Genomic DNA, 23,633 nt, shown 5'->3' with positions numbered 1-23,633 from the left:
AAAAAAAAAAAAAAAAAAAAAAAAACTAGCCGGGTGAGGTGGCGGGCGCCTGTAGTCCCAGCTACTCCGGAGGCTGAGGCAGGAGAATGGCGTAAACCCGGGAGGCGGAGCTTGCAGTGAGCTGAGATCCGGCCACTGCACTCCAGTCCCAGCGACAGAGCGAGACTCTGCCTCAAAAAAAAAAAAAAAAAAAAGAACTCTTTGAAGGTAGAGAAAGTCCCTGATCTTTATATCCTTAGTACCAGCACAGTGCATCATTCATAATAGGTACTCAACAAATGGCTAATGAATGATGAAAGTAACCAGCCGATAAAAAAAATCAAAACATACACATCATCTGCTTAAAGGAGATAGAAAGCTGTTAGTAAATATAATTTCCAAGGAAGATAATTATTTAGAAATAAGAAGTGAGCTAAGTATAGGATCATAAGAATAGATTCCTTAGGGAGTGCTGTAGTTTGCTTTGTTTGACTCCTCCAAATCTCATTTTGAAATCTGATCCCCAGTGTTGGAGGTGGGGCTTAATGGGAGGTGTTGGGGTCATGATTAATTAATCACTAATAGATTAATATCCTCCGTGGGTGCTGGGGACTGAGTGAGTTCTCACCTGTTAGTTCTTACGAGAGTTCCCCTGAGAGCTGGTTGTAAAAAAAGAGCCTGGCATCTCCCTGGCCCAACCCTCTCTGACCTCCTTTCTAGCCTTGTGATCTCTGTACTCCTTTGTCTTCTGCCAAAGAAGAGTGGAAGCAGCCTGAAGCCCTCACCAGAAGCGGATGCTGGCACCATGTTTCCTATACAGCCCGCAGAACAATGAATAAACCTCTTTTCTCTATCAATTACCCAATCTCAGGTACTCCTTTATGGTAACACAAATGGACTAAGACAGGGAGTAGAAAAGAAAAAGAAACTAGTAAAAGAAAAAGAAAATAAGCCAAAGCCTCATAGAAAAGGGATGCTTTTAAAAACAAAGGAAGACATGTTCCAAACAGATTTAAAAAGCTACCAACATCAAAGTGAATGGAGATAAAGAACATACCATAGAATTTCAAAGCCAAATTTAGTTGAGAAAATTTAGGTTTATTCCACCAAGAACAAAAATAAGAGCAATGAGTAAATGCAGTTAATTTCGTGAAGAAGCCAAGGCTATGGGAACAATCTATTCTTGTTATTTATATGCTGTACAAAGGCTGCACAAAACCAAGTTCAGGCTGGGCGCATATCTCAAGGCAGAGAAGTCGAAAATATTAAGAGGATTAAGAAGCTAATTTTAAAACATGATGAATAACAGAAATGTTAGCACAATACTACTGATGAGGAGGTGAAGAGGATAAATGAAGCTCTCAAGGGCATTTTTCACAAGGAATAATGATACATCATGATAACCAACTTCTTGTCAAGTGTGCATTACTTTAGGACCAGATAGACTTATCTCAGGCTGTCCTCCTGTGACTGTCAGGCCAGAGGATCCAGAGGACCTTGGTTCCTGGGGATGTCCAGGTGTTTCATTTGGGGTATCTAGTGCCTTGATGAAGGAGTGGCTTTAAGCGTTAGTATTAAACCATTTGGATTCCTAATTTTATTCTTGGAAGTCCTAGTATTTCTGGATTATTTAGGTGATTCCCAGAATCAGCCTAAGAAAGGACTCTTAAGAAAATTTGCCTTCTTATTTCCAAATCAGGAGACTGGAGTCCCAGGAGGCCACGTGGATGGTCTAAGATCACACTGTTGGTTATAGCAGACCAGATCAAATCTAAAACTTAGGTCTCTAGATGGCCAATCCTATAGTGTTTGTGTTTTACACTTTTCAATATTGTAGAGGATAGAACAAAGAAAAAAGCAGGACAGAAAGGAAAAGAGACAAGATGAGACCAAGCTATTTCTTCTCCTTCTTGAAGGTTGATTCCTACCCACAACTCTGGTGAGCTCTTTCCTCTTCCTTGGTGTAGTATGGACTTCTTAGCTCGAGAATATTGATGCTTCCTCTCTGAAATCAATACTTAGGGTTTCACCTTCGGTAGACTTTTTTTAATCTACTTGTATAAATCATTAACCTATTTCCTTATACATTTTGTAATTTAATTATGGGTACCTTATTATCTCATTGTTTTTGTTGTGATTGATCATATTTTAAATCCTATTTTCTTAGATAGTTACAATTTTTTTCCACATCTCTGATTTCTGAGATTAGACTGAACTTCCTTTTTCAATCACTGAAGGCATAATCTGATTATGCAGTAAGAACTACATTGAGTGGACCACATACCATGGTCCAGGTACTTCTCTAAACAGTTTATATTCACTAACTTACTACTTAAATAATTCAATGACATCAGCACTCTTATCTTCTCTATTTTACATAGAAGGAAGCTAAGGCACAAAAAGGTTAGGTAACTAATCCAAGAACACACAGCTAAAAGTGGCACAGTGGCAAAAGTCTGGTTCCCGAACCTGCGAGCTAACCACTCTGTACCAACATCCCAGCAGCCTTGCCTCTGACTCCACTGAAACCTGGTTCATCCCTCTTACTCACTATGAAGTTTCATGAGCCCCTGACAATTTCCAAAAAGCTAACTGCTCGCACTTACATAGACATATATAGAACTTAGTAAGAGCAAGGCACCATTTTAAGGACTATCCAAATATTATCAATTCACTTAATTTCAAAACAATTCCACAAGGTAAGTGGGAATATTATCATCACATTCACGTTACACACGAGAAAACTGAAGCACAGAAAGCTTAAGCAACTAACCAGACATTATACAGCAAGCAAGTAGAAGAACTGGGATTCAAATCTCAGCAGATAAACTCCAGTCTTCCCATCTTAATCACTAGGATGTCCTGCCTCTGAAGCAAAGGGCATAAAACAAGTCAGAAAGTGACCTGCCTTTGTCATGGACTCAGTTTACCAACCCATCCTCCAGTGCTTCTTCTCTGACCCTGACCTCCTTGGCATCAGACTCTGCCTGCCTGCACCTATCCCTAGAATGCATTGTTATTTTCTTCTGGAAGAGCTGACCCCTCTGTACCGAACTCCTCAGATCTGTGATATCTGGCACACAACCCTACTTATCTGGCCTCAAGGAGCCAATGGAGCAGAGGCGGTAATGTGTGAGTCCTTAGGCTGCCCCTGACAGAATGTGTGACCTGGGACAAGTTACTTCACTTCCTTAAACACAATGGAAATAACATATCTTCTACCCAGGGATTCTGGGAATATCATAGATAATATATATAACAAGGTTAGCACATAGTAAACAGTTAAATATTTCAATGTCTTAGATTTTAATCAATGCTTTCAAATTTAAGCAAATGCATACTGGGGGCATCCTGGATGCTGTTATAAGCCCTGGGCATAGAGTGGTGAACAAAGCAGTCAAAAAGCCCTTACCCTCATGGAGCTTTTGTTCCAGCCAGGAACAAATAATTGTATTATACATATCAAGTAATGATCTTGACAAAGAAAATTAGACTTCTCAGGCATGCATGTGGTCCTCCTTCTTCAACAGGCTGGATGCCAGCAACACTTGCAAGATGATCCCCTCATCCGTCAAGAGTGATCTTATTCTAGAGCAGTGGCTCTGAAACTTGGTGGTCTTAGAGATCCATTATGCTTTTAGAAATGATTGAGGACACCAAAGGTCTTTCATTTATGTGGATTATATCAGTGTGTATTTACTGTATTAAAAATTTGAGCAGTTTTAAAGCACAGGAATGCACAAAAGCTCATTCCATTAGTCCTCAGAGCAATGACATCATCACACATCATGCAGCCTCTAGAAAACTTCACTGTGTACCTGTGAGAATATGAGTGAAAAAGGCAAAAACATCCTTGTACCTAAAAAGTGGTAACATTTTACCACTTTTAATATTGTGGTTAACCTCACAGATCCCCAAAAGGATCTTAGTAACCCCCAGGAATTATCAGACTATTCTTTGGTAACTGTATTCTAGTGAAGATATATTTAGACTGATGCCAGAATTTTTTTAAAAGATATTTTAATTTATTCTCCCATCGCTGCTGATGATGTCTTCTTGCTCATTTTCTACAATCAGAAGCTGAAAAAAATAAATTACAGTTTGGAACTACATAAAGTGTGAATACCTATGATTAGTTCCTTGAGTTATAATTTATGTGCCTACTTACCTTAAAAAAAAAACAGCATATATCAAAACCTTAATTCTTGATCTTCAGAAGCTCAGCCATCCTTATGAGATAAAATTTACTTCTCAATTACAATTATACATTAACTATTTCTCAGTGGTTCACTTAGCAATAGCTTTAACTCTGGAAGTCTGTTCAGATAGAGGCTAATTTTTTTTTTTTTTGAGACAGAGTCTCACCCTGTCACCCAGGCTGGAGTGCAGTGGCACAATCTTGGCTCACTGCAACCTCTGCCTCCCGGGTTCAAGCGATTCTCCCACCTCAGCCTACCGAGTAGCTAGGACTACAGGCACCCGCCACCACGCCCAGCTAGTTTTTGTATTTTTAGTAAGTACACCATGTCTGTCAGGCTGGTCTCGAAATTCTGACCTCCCAAAGTGCTGGGATTACAGGCATGAGCCACTGCGCCCGGCTGACTGATTACTTCTTTAAAAGGTGTGTTACATTTCCTTCCCACAGAAATTTAATTATTCTTTTATTACTATTTTAAATGAACATTTTTTTCAGAATGTTTCTTAAAAAAGATAAAATGATTTCATAATTCCATTTCATTATGTATAATGGACCTTCTCTAGGTTTTACTTTCAATGTTCCTGTAATAAAATTGTTATTAAAGACACAGGAATTTTTGGGTAAATGTAATTCTTTTCATCATCAAGCAGTTTTTAAAAAGATAAGCAATTTTACCACTTTTAGTACCAACCACTTTAATTAATCTGCATGGGAAAATAGTAGGCAGCTGAACACTGTATTTCACAGACACTTTTGAATGAGAGGAACAGCTGGCTATGAAAATACATACAGGTAAATGAATGAGCCCTAAAGCTTAGAATGAAAAACGAAAATGCCTTCATGATACAAAACAGATCTAGCATACAAGAACGGAAAAGAAAACAAATAAATTTGTGGGTAAAGAAGAAGGTATTTTTTATTGAACATCTACTGTGTAAACAAGTCAGGTGTTCAATAAAACTGTGCTGTGAAAAGCACACTTATAAAAAGAGTATAACACAAAGGGAAGCACAGAGTGTTTAAGTAACTTGCTCAAGGGCACACAGTTAGCAAGTGGTAGAGATGAGATTTGAACTCTGGCAGACTTTTAGCAAGTAGAGGATAGGGTTTAAGTAGCAAACCTGTATGTGAATCCTTTTGCTACCACTTATTAATGATGTGACCTCAAGAAAATTACTCTGCTTCTCTAAATAGAAGTCAGATAACAATGATCCTCCCTCCTAGGGTCATTGGGAATAATATGGAAGAAAGAGTCTTATTAGGAGGGTGAGAGAGGGGTCTTTATTACCAGGATAGTTTTCTGCATCTCTGAAATAATTTTAAATGTTTTGAATAACTGAAATTTATAATGAACCATGTAAAGCAAAATTTTAGGAAAATTATACGAATCATTACAAAAATTATACAGTTAATACCTTAAAAACCACACGATCGTATCTTACTTTGTGCATTTAGTGTGCCACAGGAACTGTTATTTATTCTTCTCAGCAGTCCAGCTTACTGGTTATATGCACGGGCTTTAGAGACAGACCTTTTAGGCCCACATCCCTAGTTCACCTTGGACTAGTTACCGACCTTCAATTTCCTCATCTGTAAATGAACATAAGCATTAGCACCTTTCCCACTGCATAGTTATTAAAGTTAAATAAGATTATACCTGTAAAATAATTAAAATCGTGCCAGGAATATAGTATTCAGAACTCAACAAATTTAGCAACTATCTTTCATCTAACTGTTTCCCAAGGGCTTGCTGCATATCAAGACTGCGTAAAATGTGTATTGAGTAAATAAATAATGACATACCTATCAGATTAATACACTAATGTACATTCTGATTGCTTTCTGACATCCTACTTTCTTAACCCGGATTCTGAGCCACGTGACCTCAAATGCAATATAGCTGTATTGACATACAACCATCAGTGGGCTCTGCATTTTCAAAACAAACAAAAGAAACCAACAGATGGACAACTCAAATTTGCAAGCAATCCAAGCATAAGTTTATGACAGACATTGTCTGTAGACTCCATATAAGCGATTTTTTTTCTTCTCCCTTGATGAGAGCCTTGATTTACTAAGGACCACAATTCAGCTATAGGATGAATCTGTTAGGGCTAAGCTAGGACCACATTTCAGCTACAGGATGAATCTGTTAGGGCTAAGCTAGACCTGGTTGGCCCATTCCTCTCAGATAGATGCTTGTTTTTGCAGGCTCTTTTGCATCTAAGGGTACCAGCCAATGAGAGGTAAGTGGAGATTCACTGGGGCTAGGGAGTACTGGTTCTGCCAAATATTTTTACTCCCTGATCAAAGGTAAGAATGATGCAAAAAAAGGGTCCTCCACCACACCAGTGTCACCTTGTAGCATGTATCCCCACTGAAAATCACATTATGTACTTTTTTATGTGTTCGTCATTTCTCTCCACGAGATGATACACACCATGAATAATGGTATAGTTTATGCCTTATTCATGGTACCTTGAACAATAAACATAGTTGGAGCTCAATAAATATCTTCTAAGTGAATAAATAAATGATCTGACTGGGATTTTTTTTGGAGCAATGGCTTAGAATTTCCAGAGAAGAATCTGCAGCCTTTGGCCTGGAAAGTAATCATCATGCTTTGGATATTCAGGGCCCAAGACAGAGGAGCATGGCTAAATTTTCACTGTATCTCCACCTTTCCAACCATGAAGCTCACCTTCCTGTACCTTCTCTTCCCTGCACCTGATGTCCCAGAACTCTCAGAAGAGTTTGTGGGCTTGTTTTTAAATACATTCTTCTTCATGGAAGCAATTTAGCTGAAAGCTCCTTCCACTTTAGCTGAAAGCTCCTTCCACTCTGCTAAATTAGTTGTCATTCCTCCATTTGCTTTCTTCTCAAAATGTGTTAAAATCTCTTGACGGGTGATATCTTCTCTCTATTCTCTTCTACCATGCAGTTTATACCTTGTTATATTTTTACTTTTAGGAATGAGAGTAAATTCATATGGCCAATGTGTCATATCTGAAACAGGAATGTAAATACGTAGAAGGTAAAAGGTAGATAACCTCAGCCTCAAAGATAATATCAGGTAATCAATTAAGTAAGAGCTTATAATATGATATTAATTACATGAATAATCATTTTAAAAGGTAAACCACAGTGTAAGTAGTAGTGGCAAAAGGGATGATCCAAGAGTCCTTTATAGAAATGCACCTAAAGTATAGAAACCAGAGTCTTTTACAGAAATGCACCTAAAGTATCCCACTTAATATAGGAGAACACAGTATGCTAGATATAAATGAATATAATTGTATAAACACTTTTACAGGGTGTACTCTGAACTTGCCACTTAAGAGGCAGCTTTGCACAACAGAGGCATTTTAACTCGAAGCCAAAAGATATGGGTTCAAGTCCCACTTATGATGGATCTACGTGAATATCAGCAAATTACTATAGAACTCTGTATCTTTTACCTTGTACATTTGCTGTAAAGGTCAAATAACTCACAAGCTTCTTGGTGGACTGCAGAGTACTCTTCAGTTTTCTTGGTTATTATACTGAAGAAGGAAAATACTATCTTGAGAGTTATCAACGTTTTAATTTCTGAGAGAAATAGGTTCCATATGAAATGTCTCTATCAGTACAAGCAGAACCTGAAGGAATCCCTAAAAAGTATTGTATTCATTTTTTTTTTTCAACAAATTACACGCCAGGCACTGTGCCAGGTGCTAGAGAATGGTCATTAAGGCAGGTATGTTCCTGCCCTTATGGACCCTACGGTCTAATGTGAAGATGTTAGTTAAGAATCACATAAAGAAATGGATCACTCATGCTGAGATAAGCACTCTGAAGGAAAGAAGTACAGAACTCTAAAAGTGTATCCCAGAGGACCTAACGAGGTCTTGCACTGGCACAGGAGGGATGGGGCTGGGAGTGTATATGGCAGATGCTGTCAGATAAATCAGCACATTCAAAGATCCTGGGAACATGACAACAGTTTTAAACTCAAAGAAAGGCAGAAGGTTAGCATGGCTGGAGACAGAAGGCCCAGAGGCAACTAGGTGAAGGAAAAGCTTTGAGGTAGGTCGACCTTGAAGGCCAGGCTAAGAATACTGACCTTCATCCTGAAAGGAATGGGAAGCTTTGGGTGGGTTTTATACATACCATATTTGAGCTTTGAAACCAAAAAACCAAAGCACTTCAAACTTCAAAGTGAAATGGATTGAAGAACAGCAAGAGAGGACCAGCTGCCGACCAAGACAGAGGCAACTGCAATAGTCATGATGAGAGATGCCTGACGCTTGGAGTAGGGATAAAGTGAGTTGTCAAATAGGAGAGATATTTAGGAGGTAACATCATCAGAATTCGCAACAGAATGATTGGGTGAGGGAGAAGGAGAGCTTCTGACTGGAAAAACTGGATGTAGGGTGGTTTGGTTCAGGAATAGAAGAAATACTGGAAGGAGACCTGGTTAACGGATGACTTTCTGTATCATGAGACATCAAGAGGAGATGTCAGTTACCTACCTCAGAGAGGCTGTTTGGTTTGGGGTAGAATGTTCATAGTTGTTAGTGTACAGGTGGCAATTAAAGGTTTGGATGAGATTGCTTAGGAGGAGAATCAAGAGGGAAATAAGAGGAATATATGAGTGAAAATGCACTCACTTTTACAGTTTAATTCAATCCTCCTAGTCCTCCCAATTTTGTTTAAGATTTGCTTTCTCATGGGGAATGTGGATTTTCCATAGGTGTGATTTCACTTTTATATATTCTCACTGATAAATAAAAGATTGTTTTCTTCAAAGGTATGTACAACAGCAAATTGGTTTCTTCCAAGGTATGTACAATAGCAAATTCCCAGCACATATGTATCAAGAATACAAAATAGGAAACAACAGACAGGGAACTAAGGGACGCTATTAGCAGTAGGTTCTAAGAGTTATTAAAAATTGAAAGAGGAGGAATAAGAAAAAAAAATGATTTTCCCTGTAACAGCTTTTAAAATACTTTTGCACAGAGAACCCCAGATGCCATCAATCAGGAAAATGATCTCTGGCAGAGAAGAATATGGCTGGTGTAAATAATTAATGAGTGAAGACAGAAGCAGAATATGGAAGCAGGAGGCGCTCTTGGAAGAACTTTCTGCTGGAAAGTTCAGCAACAGCCAAACGATTTTGTTCTCATTGATTATCTTCCTAGCGTTGTGTGTGCATATATGCGTGTATGTCTGTGTGCATGTGTATGTGTGTGTGTAGACACTTTCATTTTCCTGGTTGAATTTAATATATCATGGAAGATTTCTATTTTTAAAAAAACTAACTTTTTTTTGAGACAAGGTCTTAGCTCTGTTGCTGAGGCTGGAGTGCAGTGGCACAATCATGGCTCACGCAGCCTCCACCTTCTGGGCTCCAGCAATCCTCCCACCTCGGCCTCCCAAAGTGCTGGGATTATAGGTGTGAGCCACATGCCTGGCCCCAACTTGCTTTTAAATGTTAATGAAAACCTCTAGAGAGAAAATAACATGCCAAGGTCGTTATCTAACACATAGTCCTCAATAAATTCATTCAGGGAAAGACAACAGAAGTCCACTCCTTGTTTTGGTCAGCACTCAACAACAATGAATGCTAGAGGTGATTCTAATGCCTCCATGGCACTCACAGGTATTCAAACAACTCAAATATTTGTTCCTAGAGATGATTCAAGTGACTTATGTGACACCAAAAATTGTTCTCTAAATCCACAGGAAGTGCACACATAAAAGTCCTCACATAAATAAAACAACAAAACATGTATTGGCTGGCTTCCTTTCACTTTAACCCAATATTTATTCAAAAGTTAAAGTTAGGAAGAAAAAAATCATGCTGTAGAGTGTCCATTGGTTTATGAAGCCCAGTATATTATCTGATGATTAACAATGGGATTAGGGATTTCTGTTTTCCCAGTATCCGAATAATTTCATTTCATTTCAAATTCAAATAGGGAGAAGAGGCCCTGATATGTATTGACTTTGTATTAGAAACTATATCTATATATTTATATGTCAAAAGCATGACAATTCCATTCAAAATTGGATATGCTGAAGATCAAACATGGAGACAAAAATGTTGTGACTAAGCTAGAAGGCTTACAATAAATTATCTTCATTACTTTGTTACCCTATTTTCCTACTAATGAATTACACAATGTTCTTTAAGATGATTTATAAGTTGTAGTTACAAACTTTAACTGCACTTAGTATCAGCTTATAAAGCTTTAATTTACCATAATAACTATTTTGTGTAAGCTTTAGTGTTTTTTGGGTTTTTTGTTTGTTTGTTTGTTTGTTTGTTTTGAGATGGAATTTTGCTCTTGCTGCCCAGGCTGGTGTGCAATAGTGTGATCTCGGCTCGACTTACCGCAACCTCCACCTCCCTGGTTCAAATGATTCTCTTGCCTCAGTCTCCCAAGTAGCTGGGATTACAGGCATGTGCCACCATGCCTGGCTAATTTTGTATTTTTAGTAGAGATGGGGTTTCTCCATGTTGGTCAGGCTGGTCTTGAACTCCTGACCTCAGGTGATTTGCCTGCCTTGGCTTCCCAAAGTGCTGGGATTACAGGTATGAGTCACCGCGCGCCAGCCTATCTTTAGTTTTCTATAGTATTTATTTTGTGTGCTTCATCAAAAGTCATCAATATCTTTAGACGCAATGCTGTTTCTAAACATGAAACATGAAAATAACCAGTTACCAGCAGACTTGGCCGTGTTCACTGACTCTCAACTTGCATCATAATTAGGTACATGTTGAAGATATTAGCAACTCAAAAATCCCTATTTGTGATGATAAGCAACTTAGCTGAGGGAGGGAGCTCCTCTGATTTTGAGGCTTCACAATTTAATAATAAGAAGGTGGTATATATGTGATCTCGTGGCACAATGGTAGCACATCTGACTCCAGAAAGTGGGGTATATGCCATTTTGCAATAGTCAAAAAGCACATTCACTATAAATCTGAAAACATAAGTAGGTTTTTGGAAACATTTTTAACACAATCATTCCTGAATCTTTAAGTATATTACTATTTTACTTTTTTTGGAAGAGGGGAGCCTTACCTTGGCTCACCAATGAAAAACTTACGAGCATCTCTGCATGGCTTTGGCTGAATAACTTTTTTACCTCTATGTGTCATAAGAAATTATGTTAACAACAATAATAATCAGGAATGAAATATGAAATTTGAGTGAACCTTTTTAGAATGCTGAAAATCAGGTGGTAGGGAGTAAACTGTAGAAGAGAAAAGGTATGGTCTGTGTATGGTCCTCAGCTGGGCCGATATTCCCAAATTCAGAGAAACTGCAATATACAGTATCGTGCCAGTGGTACGCTGGTTAGCAGCTCTCAGGGGGTGTTACACAGAATAATACAATCTACCCTCACTCCTACCCGAGTCCCACCAAGGATATCCATGCCCTAAACTCTGAAACCTGTGAATATATTACTTTACAGGGCAAAAGAAACACTGCAGATGTGATTACATTAAGGACTTTAAAATGAGAAGATTATCCTGGATTATCCAGGTGGGCTTAAAGTAACACAAGGCTGTAAGAGGGAGGCAGTTGAGTCAGACTCAGAGAAGGAGGTGTGCTATTGGAAGCAGAAGTCAAAGACAGGGGTAGTGAAAGATTAAGATTTACAGTGTTGGCTTTGAAGTTGGAGGAAGGGGCTACAAGTCAAGGAAAGCAGGCAACCTCTAGAAGCTGGAAAGACAAGGAAATGGATTCTTCCCAAGAGCCTCCAGAAGGAATACATGACTGCTAACACCTAGATTTTAGGACTTCTGACCTTCAGAACTCTAAGATAATACATTTGCATTGCTTTCAAACACTAAGCCTGTGGTAAATTGCTATAAAAGTAATAGGAAACTAATCCTCTAGGTAAACAAACAAGCCTGATTTATAGTTTATTCATTTCCATGTTGTCAGTACTCCCATGGCCAATTTAATCCATGTTGTTAAATTTTGCACATAATTGGTGGTGCAGGTAAGTGCCCACTTCAGCATATTACTGGGTATAACCATAAAATGGCACCAATAACACAGACTACCTATACAAACCTGTCACAAGACTTTCATGTGATTTGATATGGTAATTAATTTATCATTGGTACTTTAAACTTTACTCCCTCTGACCAATGTGCTGATTCCCCAGTATCCCTGTGTCACCTTGCTTTAGGTCCCATTCACACTATGTGCCTCACAAAGATAGTTGCTTTTCCTGGGATACTGAATATTACCACAGTGATAAAAGTGCTGAGCCCAACCATCTGGGTACCTGATCCAATGGTAACTCCATGACTAATTCTCTCAAAACAAAAATTTTCCTTGGTCTGAATCCCACAATTTCTGGTGTCCTGAGACTGGGTGCAGTAACGGTGCCAGCTGAGGGAGAGGTGTCTGTGAAGCCGGCTCAGGGACAGGTCTCCTGGGGCCCACTCAGAAACACTCTGGAGAGACCTTACAAGACAGTTTTTTGGGAATGAGGAAGGAATATTTGGAGGGCTGCTTATGGGAGCCTCCACGTCACTAAGCAGAGACTGCCCCAAAGCAGCTCATAAAGAGAGGACTTGAAGAACTGCAACCTCCTCATTTAGAATGGAGGAAAGAAAAGAACTCAGACTGAGATGTAGAGAATGGGATTATAACTTTCTTTTTTTCATGCTGCTGCTAGAGACCCACCCCAGGAGATTCCTATCTAGTAAGATAAGGTCCTAGAACAGATTATTGAGAAATGCCCAGGCAACTCCTCTCATCTGTAGTTTCAAATCATAAACTGGGCCAGTGATTCTCAAGCAAGGTGATTTTGCCCCCCAGGGGACATCTGGCAATGTCTGGGGACATTTTGGATATTCATAATGGGGAACGGCATACTGTTAGCCAGTGGGTAGAGGCCAGGGATGCTACTAAGCATCCTACATGGCACAGGGCAGCCCCCACACAAAGAATTATCAGTCTGAAACATCAGTAATTCTGAAGTGGAGAAATCCTGAATGAGATTGTGCCATGAGAAGTTGTGCGCCTCCCATATTAGTTATATTTCTGGCAACAAAGTCTCTGACAATTAAATATGTTGTTGCAATGCATTATTTATTCATGATGACATTTCTATATAGATTGGAATATAAATCCTCTCACTTTGTGCCCAGCAATAATTAGTATTACACAAATGACAACCTGTGCCAAAAGAGATTTTTGAAAGGTTACCATGTATGCTATTGGCTATCATTCTGTCTACACTGATTATATAGGATTCCCTAAAGAATTATTTTTGAAATAACTCCTTTAATCATATAAAACATTAAGCGTAATAAAGTCATTCATATGAATTCAAATTCTCTTTATAATGATGTTTCTCTTCCAGAGAACTGTCACTTTTCATGTGGCTATTTTGCTATGATGTTTCCTGCGCTATTTTCTTCAGAAAAAAAATGTGCTTGGATTAAGTGAAGTCTTCCAAGTAAAATTCTCAAACTACTTAATGAATACATTTAAAAAATCATATTCAGATTTTAAAGTGCTCTGTTCTCATTTACCTTCTCTTTCTAATGTAAATGTTAATTCCTTCTAAAGTAATTGGACCTGCTTAAATTGCCAATCACAATTAACGCATACTCAAAATTTGCCATTACCAAGAATGAAATACCCGCAGAGGAATGTATCTTCTATTCAGTAGACTTTTGTTTCCTGAAATTAAAATTTGAAATGCCTTTAATTACTCACAAAGAAGGCTTGGTCAACCAATCCAGTTTTCTTTAGGAAATGATGCAATGATAGAATGGAAAGCAAAATAGGACGGCAAAACTGACTTGTCTTTTCAGAAAACTTCTAAAGATGCTGTACCGACTACACGTCGAACACTTATCAGGCTTCACATGGAGGCATATGAATAGAATTGCCAAGTGACTGCATCTACTCTTTCTAACTGTACATTCAACATAAAGGAAAATGGAACTTTCTAGTTAGCACTGGAGATATGAAGACAAAAGACAGGCAATTTATTGGTACGGTAAGGAGATGTGTAGCTGTTCAAGACTCTATTTGCAGGAGAGATAGCAAATGCACTTTCTTCTGGGCTGGTTCTTGTGAATAAACATATATGTTCAGATTTCAGAAAGTACTCATCTGGCTTATTGCTCCCCCATCTTGATTTAGAAGTTCTTCTGATGGTAGTGAGACTAGACAATGGGAGTTGACCAAAGTTGCTCTTCGGTGTGTTGTGCAGCAACCACAAGCAAGGGAAGCAAGAGTCCCATGAGGTTTTGGGGGGATTTTCTTGAGATGGAGTTTTGCTCTTGTTGCCCAGGCTGGAGTGCGGTGGCGCAATCTTGGCCCACTGCAACCTCTACCTCCTGGGTTCAAGCAATTCTCCTGCCTCAGCCTCCCAAGTAGCTGGGATTACAGGTGCGTGCCAGCATGCCCAGCTAATTTTTTTGTACTTTTAGTAGAAACAGGGTTTCCCCATGTTGGTCAGGCTGGTTTCGAACTCCTGACCTCAGGTGATCCACCCACCTCGGCCTCCCAAACTGCTGGGATTACCAGCATGAGCCACTGCGCTGGGCCCAGAGTCCCATGAATTTTAAATGATGCAAGATGCAGATCAGACTGATGGGCAGAAACAATTATTATTGCTAGTCAATAGTTACAGTTAACTATGATCAAGGCACCATGGACCATATCACTTATATCCTCACAGGAACCCTATGAGGTAAATACTGTTACTTGGTGCTGTTTTACAGGTGAGGAAACTGATGTTTAGAAAGGTTAAATAAACTGCCTATGCTCACATAACTAATAAACATTGGAATTTGGTTTTGGACTTAGACTGATAGATGCTACGGCGCTCTCTCTCTCAATCACTCTGCTACATCATTTCCTAATTAGAGACAGAATGACCCATGTGGGGATGAGGCTTGAGTTCTTAGATAATAAAAACAGAACCAACCCCTCCAGAGTACACCAGTAACTCAAAAGAAAGTTCAGTCTTCCCAGCAGGCACCAATGTCTTCTGTCATATGTAGACACAGATACTGTGACTGTTCTCTGTCATCTCCAGACACAAAAGATGTACTATAATATTAAACAACTGCCTCATTTTGTTCCAAGCAGATGCTTCCATTTATGCTGCAGTTGGAAAAGTATTTGGTTATACTCAGAAGCCATTAGTACTCTTGTGGACTTGAAAGTGCCACATAAAATAAATTGATCCTATTTGGGTGTATGCCCTGAACAGGCAATAGGAAAACCTGCCTCCACACTGACCCACAACGTTCCATTTCTGGGCTTGCCCAATCCTTTTTAATGCCTTCTCATCAAGTTCCAATACAGTTTACAGTTTAGATGCTTATTTAGTTTAACAGGGTATAATAACATGTGTTTTGGCTGCTTTTAGCAGATCCTGCATAAATTCCAAGAGCATCACTACCACCCCATATCCTAACATAAGGGATCTATAGTCGCTTAATTTATAAAATGCAAGGCATGAAAATATGTCTTGAAATGTTTAAAAGTTGGGTAAAGTCACTGACTAAGGTGTTCACAAACCAAATGTACATTGAGTGCAGATAATAAGGAAGCTTTTACTAGGGAGGACTTGAAACTTTGTTGTTGTTATAGCTGTTGTTTCCAGCTATAAGTACTTTTGAAAAAGGGTTGAACAATTTCAAGAGACAGCTTCTGACAAAGTCAATCATGTCAGGAAAAACCTAAAAAGGCAGAATGTTTGCAAGTAAAATTCTAAAAAGTATGCCTTGAGCTTGAAAATTAAGAAGGCATCCTATCCCAACTGCTGAGTGGTGACAGAATCTTTACTGTGGTGACTTTCTGTAGAGTCCAGACACAGGGGCTATTCTTAGAACAACCAAAAAAAGCATGGAGCTGCCTAAAAATAATGATGACTCAACACCTAGAGGCTTCAATGATGTAATGTTGTCAAAGAACACCCTCTCTCCTCACAGGTTGCAATTTTTAAAATAAGCAAGCTCACAGCTCACCTTCCAAGGAAAGCAAAACTTGCACACACTAAGGAGAAAATTAGGACACATGGGTCACAAATAAAATGCTTCTTCCCCACCTCACCTGTCACTGTGGCTGGGTTTACTTGGAGAAGCAGCCCTGGCCAGAGTCAAAGGCCACTCTTTCCCTGTCACCCCCACTCATCAGTCATCCTTTCAAAAAAGGTCCTGTGTGACAGGACAACAATGCTGATTACACAAGAGGAGGGCCTGAAAAGTCCTGACAGCCAGCACATTTTATGGCATGGGATGGGTCCATTTGGAGACTCTTGTACAGGTGCAAGGTGTAGCTTAAAACAAAGAATAAAAACATTTCTGACTCATGCCTGTAATCCCAGCACTTTGGGAGGCTGAGGTGGGTGGATCACGAGGTCAGGAGATCAAGACCATTCTGGCCAACACAGTGTAACCCCGTCTCTCCTAAAAAAATACAAAAAGTTAGCCAGGCATGGTGGCGGGTGCCTGTAGTCCCAACTACTAGGGAGGCTGAAGCAGGAGAATGGCGTGAACTTGGGAGGTGGAGCTTGCAGTGAGCCAAGATGGCACCACTGCACTCCAGCCTGGGTGACACAGCGAGACTCGTCTCTGTGACAGCAGCCACCGAAGCATGGCAGCCATGGCTCCATGCTATCCCATGGCCATAGGACTCAACAGGGCCACAAGGTGACCAAGAGCGTGAGTAAGCCAAGGCACAGCTGCCACCGCAGGCACCTCACCAAGCACTCAGAGTTCAAGCAGGATATGATCCAAGCAGTGTGTGGCTTTACCCCATAGGAGTGACAGATCATGGAGCTCAAGGTCTCGAAGGACAATAGGACTGTCAGGTTCACCAAGAAAAGGGTGGGGACACATAGCCATGCCAAGCAGGGGTGAGGGGAGCTGAACAATGTCCTGGTCACCATGAGGGAAGCAGCTGCCAGGATACACTGAGCTGCCTCCTTGCTCTATATATGATAAAATATAGAAAAAATATTCCAGAGCCTTCCCTCTTCTCTCTTAGTGCCCATACCCTGAGCTCTTATAATACACTCCTTCTGCCTCCATCTCTCACTTCACCTAACTTGTACTATACTTTTCAGATCTCAGTAAACATGAAGCTTCATGGGGGCTTGCATTTCATTCATCTTGGTACTCCCAGTGCCAAGAGCAATACTTGGGACGTGGTACAGTTTGAATAATTATTAAATAATTGATGGCTGATTGACTGATAGCTGCAGTGCTCTTTCGCTTAGTTAGTGTATTTGTAAGTCACTGTTCTTCCCTGGGTACTTACATTGTATATCTTAGAGTATCTTAGGACATATCTTAGATGTATCTTACAATATAATATCTTTCAGGGTTATGTTCATTAAAAAGAAGATTCTTAATCAGAAAACAGCCTTTAGGTTTCGAAAGACTCTAGACCACTGTAGGAGATACTTGGAGACAGGATGTTCCTCACACTACAGAGCCCATTTCTTTGTTCTTAAGGCTTGCTCTGTTCAGCAAGAAACATGGGGTCTGAGAGTCAAGGCTGGATGCATTATAAAGTATAATTTTAAAATGTACCTGATGTAAGACACTAAATTTTACAGTACAACTGAGTCTTTCTTATTCAAAAACGTGAACTTGTTGCAGCAATGCTTTCATTGTGCATTTCTGAAATTCCCAAATATCAGTTCAAAAGTTCCAAAAGGAAATCATTCCTGGTGTTTTGTAGCTATTTCTTATTATGGTTTATGTGCATGTTGTGTTTAAATAGAAATTATTTTTACCTGGGTTGGTTACTCACATGAGTCACCATAGTTAATTATAAATGACTTGCTTCCACCAATTCAAATTCACTCTAAATACATACGTTTTGCACCACTCAAGATATCGCAAAAAATGAGCAATCAGGGAGTGGTGCCTAAAGAGGAATCGCTTTGAAAGGGACCATACTTAGGTATGTGAACTCAGACATGTTTGTGGGGGAAAGAAAACCCCACTGGACTTGAAAACCTGGTTGTCAAGGAGGCTGGGCAAAGGTAGGACTAGGTAACCAAATGTATACTCACTTTCTCCTCCTCTTTCTAAATTATCATGTCCCTACCCTCCCTACTCCCATATTTAGAACAAGTCTACATATAAAAAGCATGTGTAATAAAAGCTGATTATCACTGCCACATTTATGACACTGAAGACTCTCATTCCCTGAAAATTTCTAATGAGGCTAGTTGAAGAGTAAAACAACTTTCCTCTCATGTGCCCCTTGCAAAGACTTGAACTTAAGCTGCACAATGGTAAGTTTTAAGTGGACTTCTGTTCCAAGTTCCACAACTTGACAGATCGTAATATCAACAAAAAATCATCTGAGGGAAAGAATAAAACTCTCAAGCATCAGACATTGAAACTACAGCATCTTCCCATGAAATAATGTGTCTCTAAGCCTTTAGAGTTCAAAATCAGACTGATCTATGATGAGGACAAACTTGAATACACATATCCTCAAATGGTTTATAAGTGTTCATTTCCTCATGAATCAATATTAGAATAATGATCACATTTAAGAGTAAAACTTAAAGACAGTTAAATTACCCAGTGCTTTTCTAAAACCATGTGGACCTAGATGGCACATGTTCCTGGAAGATGTTGTTGTCAATTGTGATTGCCAAGTTACATTCTTTTCCTTGAAGATGTTTAAAAACTATTTTTCTAAACCATATGAGTCACGGCAAAAAAAAAAAAAAAAAAAAAAGTTTGTGTGCCTGTTACTCTAAAAATACCGTATTAACTTAGGTGATTTTTTTTCTATTCACAATGGAATTTAAAACATCTGCAAAATACATCCTTAATGATCACTGGACATCTTTACATGTTAAAAGATGATTGTTAAAGTATTCATTAAAATGTGAACAAAGTTTGAAGAGTTAATTCAGAAAAATATCTTCTATTACATATATACATAATTAGGTTAATATATAAGAAATAAAATATCAGGATAAATAAGAAAAAAGAGAGTTGCTATGACTGAATACTAATTTTTAATTTGATTTTCCTAGAAGCCAGAGAAAAAGAAAAACACATAAATCACATAATCCTCCTATTGAGAAAAAATACCAGTTCCCTAGAGTAAACTAAGTCTTTCTGGAACTAGTTCTAAAAGAAAAGTATCACATGAACCTTATATGGGAAACAGTGAACAAAAAGTGTCCTAAAACAATTGAAGAAACAGTTTCCATGTGGAAACAGAGATTAACCTTCCTTAAAATTCAAGGCTATGATATAAAAGCACAACTTTGTTATAATTCTGCAAGGATCTGCCTAAGTCTTTCTTCCAGATTCCATAGACATGTGCTCTCTAGGTCTACATATTTTTAGAAAAACACCTGGTTATTAGAAAACCTCCTTCCTTCCTTGAACCAGAGATAGACAGTCACAGATCTGGGTAGTAGGGAGGGGAATGAAGAAGAGTGAGGAAGGGAACATGATTACCAAGAAGGTCTAGTATTAGGCTACCTCCTCTGTCTACTTTATCTCATTTAATCACATAACAAGCCAATAAACAAGGTATTGTCAACACCATTTTATAAAAAATGGAACTGAGTTTCAAAGATATTTTTAAGTTGGCAAAGATGAAATAACTACTACATTGTCAAGGCAGGATTTGGACCCAAGTGCTTCTGAATCCAACACTCAAATCATGTTACAGAGCTGTATTCAACATCTGGGACACCCTAAGAATGAGGAGGTTGCTCTTCCAACCTCAAGACACTTACAAACACCCAGTTGGAATGTAAAGACTAGACCATCATATGACACAGAGCATTCTATCTATAAATAATACATTATACTAAATAATTTGGAGTTAATAATAGCTAAAAATTTTTTGGGGGGAAGGGCACGTTTTGAACAAAGTATGAGGCATGATATTTGAATGTGGTTGATTAAAAACCTTAACTATCATGTACCTGATCAGCAAGTCTCTCTCTTAAAACACTGATAAGATTATGGTATTTATGTTTAAAATAATGGTCAGGCTATATGATACAAGATTCCCAGTAAAATAGAACATTAGCAGAAACTGATAAAACTAAAAAAATTAACTATACATGTTCTGTTTCTATACATGCCCATTTTGCTAAAAGGGGCAGGGGCATATGGTTGAACACCGTAAGCATAAAATTATCAATGAACAGGTAATAAGGAAGTCTATACAGCACAGCACACTAATAACCCTACTCTCACAGAGAAAACAGCACAGGGTATTAATGGAACTGGCACTCAGCCCATCTATATCACACCGATCCCATCCATTGAGCTAAATGCCAGGCCTGCTGCGATGGTCACCTTGGAGGAGTTTTAAAGTTGAAATCAAAACTCTGACTTTCTTTGGTTCTCACTGACTGAGGCGATCAAGAATTTCATGCCCACCAAACTAAGACTAAATTCAAGGAAGTCAAGACATGAAGGATGAAGCCGACGACATCCTCAGCTGTTGAGACTAAAGAAAATAATAATGATAAAGCTCATCTTACCCCTGGGTTCTAGCTCTGAAATTGCCTCTGAAAAAAGTAATGTTCTTAGACAACAGAACTCAATAGTTACCTTTGAATTTATATATCTTTTAAAATTTGAAATACTTTGAAATTTTCATGGCCCCTATGACGGTTATGTCTTTGTGTACTTCGCAGGAGCTCCTGGCCCAGGAAGCGAGTGGTGGATGAAATCTAGCCTATGCACCCCACTGCCACCAAGGCACTCTGTTCAGGGTTGCATGCATTCCATCAGCCTAGAGGGAAAGACACTATTTTTACAAAGTCATCTTCCTTTCCCCAGGCAGTATGCCTTAAGACTGCTTCTGCTCATTTTAATAATTCACAGTCACTATATAGACTAGAAGCAGCTCTAATGGAAACCATATGAAATGGGTTCCAAGTACCCATTTTTGCAAATGGGGGAACAAAAAGCTCCATGTCCCTCTTTAATATCATACCAGACTAAATGGAACATGGCAGTCATCTTTCACCAAGTGTCATCAAGAATATATGTTTACCCACTCTTTGGCACAGAATCCAAATACTCTCAACTCTGTATCCATCAGGTTTAATTCTCTCCACTGTCTCAATTATTTTCAGGTAGTTAAGTGGGACTTTTAGAATAGCTTGTCAGGCTCTTGGGCCCTAGGGGGTCACTCAGTACTGTGGAGAAGCAAGACACTAAATATGCCTCTGGAATATTTTAGTCACTTTAAGAAAGGTTAAGGTTTCATAAAATGTCCTACAGTAGCTTTCAAATCTGCCCCACACTGGGCCTCTCATCTAGCAGGTGCCCCCAAGTGATTAGCAGTAACTAATCATGGGTCTCAGTCACTGTTCGGGAAAAACAAGAAAACAAAAACAGATTTAACCTCCTGAGTACAATGATATGCATGCCCTTTCAACAATTTAAATATTCCTTAAGACAACAAACATAAATATAAATGTCACTTTTACCTATAACGAATGAACAACACAAGAAAAACAGTGAAACTCCTAAGTATTCCTCAAATATTTTATGTCTAATTTAACTGTTACCTGCTTTCATATTTAAAACTAGTATTTGGTGATCCATTTTCCCACCCTCAAGTTCCCATAGTTCACTTCTGTTTTATTTTTACAATATATATTCAGTGATACTGAAACCATAATGAATTATTATCTTCATGTTTATTCTTTGTTACAGATCCCTGGCATGAATTTTCCAACTAGCCTTAATGTTTTCTAGGGTCTTCCAAAGCACCAGATTTTGCTTTTATTGTTATCTTTTTAAACTTATTTATTTATTTATTGTAATAATATAAACATAATAATATAAATATTTATTTTATTTATTGCTTTTATTGCTACTCTCTTTTTACCCATCCCCCTTTTCTTCTCCTCGATGTAGTTATAAAAATAAATGTGCTTAAGACACTTCTAATTTTTTATTCACTTGGCTTACTAAATGAGTCAGTCCCCTCTAAAAATTTTGAACATTACATAAATATAAATTGACGTATATAGCAGGTTTCTTTATGAACGTCAAATCTTAACTACAAGAGTGATTTGGATTCAGTACATTTACATTTGGCTTGAGCATTGCTTCTGAATCGCCTGAGTTCTTTCTGCCTTACATTCTTCTACATGGAAGTTTGTGCTGATGTATAGCCAACTTTGTTTTTAGAACCTGCTTTCCACAGTACAATTCAGACAGTGATGCACAGTGGGTAATGAATTGGACTTAAAAGTCAGAAAGCCTCACTCTTTTTTATCTCCCCGAATAATCAGCTGATTTCTGGCAAATTCATCTCTCTATGTCTTAATTTGGTCACTGTTTAGGAAGAGTTTCAATTCAATATTGACTGAGCACCTACTCTGTGTCAGGCCCTTTGCAAGGCACTAGAAATACAAAGAAGACAAAAATATAAATTATGTCTGCCTTGAAGGGCTTCAGGGTCTAGAGAAGAAAATGTAAATGAAGAAAAGGAAAATATGTCTGGGTAGTTGATATAAAACATTTTACAATTTAAGCTCCCTGAGTCAAGTGCATGGAGCAGTAACTATCTGTTTCATGGGCTAAGAGTCCCTCCTATAGACCCAGACCAGACCATTAGTGAGGAGCTAGAATGAAGGGATGTGGGCTGCACAAGCAGGTCAAGGCCAAAGGCTTTAATCTATAGATATTCAAAGAAAGACTCAGTGAGTGTCAGAGTTTGGCTTGGGGAGGGCTACACAGACAGTATTTATATACAATGGTCACCCTAGCTTGAATGTATCCTTTATTTCCAAAAGACATGAGCCCCTTCACAGCTCTAGTCATTGTACTGGTACCCATGGACTCAGATTCCAGGCAAACTCCCATGGCCCCAGGCCCCAGGTCAGCCCACAAAGTCCCAGGCTTTAGACTTGCCCCTTTGCCAGGTTGGCAACCCTGGCATCAGTTACCAGGCTAACACTCAAAGACAGAGGTTCCAAGAGCCTGCCCAATGCCAAGCCAGTCCCTACAGCTTCATTTTCCATGCCAGTCCCTGCAGCTTCATGCTCCAGCATATTCATGGGCCAGGCCTGTTCCAGCAGACCCAGGGGCTAGGTATATCCCAGTAGACCTCACTGCTGGGCTTCTACACACAGAGCTAGGCTCCAGGACCACCCCTATGGACCCAGGTACCAGGACAGCACCTGCGACCCCAAGACCCAGGCCTCCCCTCATGTACCTAGCCTCCAGGCCAACACCTGCATATCCGGCCCCCAGGCTCCACACTTGTCCCAGGTTCCACACTTGTCCTAGCGACAGGCCATCCCTAGGCCCTTGGCCAGTTCCAGTGTCCCCACGCTGCAGTTGATACAGGCTCCAGGCCTACTACAGTGCCAAGCCAGACCCTGTGGACTCGGACTTCAGGAAAGTCCCAGTGAACCTAGAAATCAGGTCTATACCCAGCATCTAGCCAGC

The 23,633-nt window shown here is 39.2% G+C and overlaps 1 protein-coding gene across 2 annotated transcripts in view; it reads right to left on the bottom strand.

The window, feature by feature from the left end:
• RCAN2 (regulator of calcineurin 2) overlaps window positions 1–23,633 on the bottom strand; it is a 259,448-nt gene that overhangs the window by 188,552 nt on the left and 47,263 nt on the right. The gene's annotated exons all lie outside the window — the stretch shown is intronic.

This window comes from Piliocolobus tephrosceles, chromosome 5, assembly GCF_002776525.5.
Source record: "Piliocolobus tephrosceles isolate RC106 chromosome 5, ASM277652v3, whole genome shotgun sequence".
NCBI classification, from domain to species: Eukaryota; Metazoa; Chordata; class Mammalia; order Primates; family Cercopithecidae; genus Piliocolobus; species Piliocolobus tephrosceles.
This window is presented reverse-complemented; position numbering and strand designations above follow the sequence as displayed.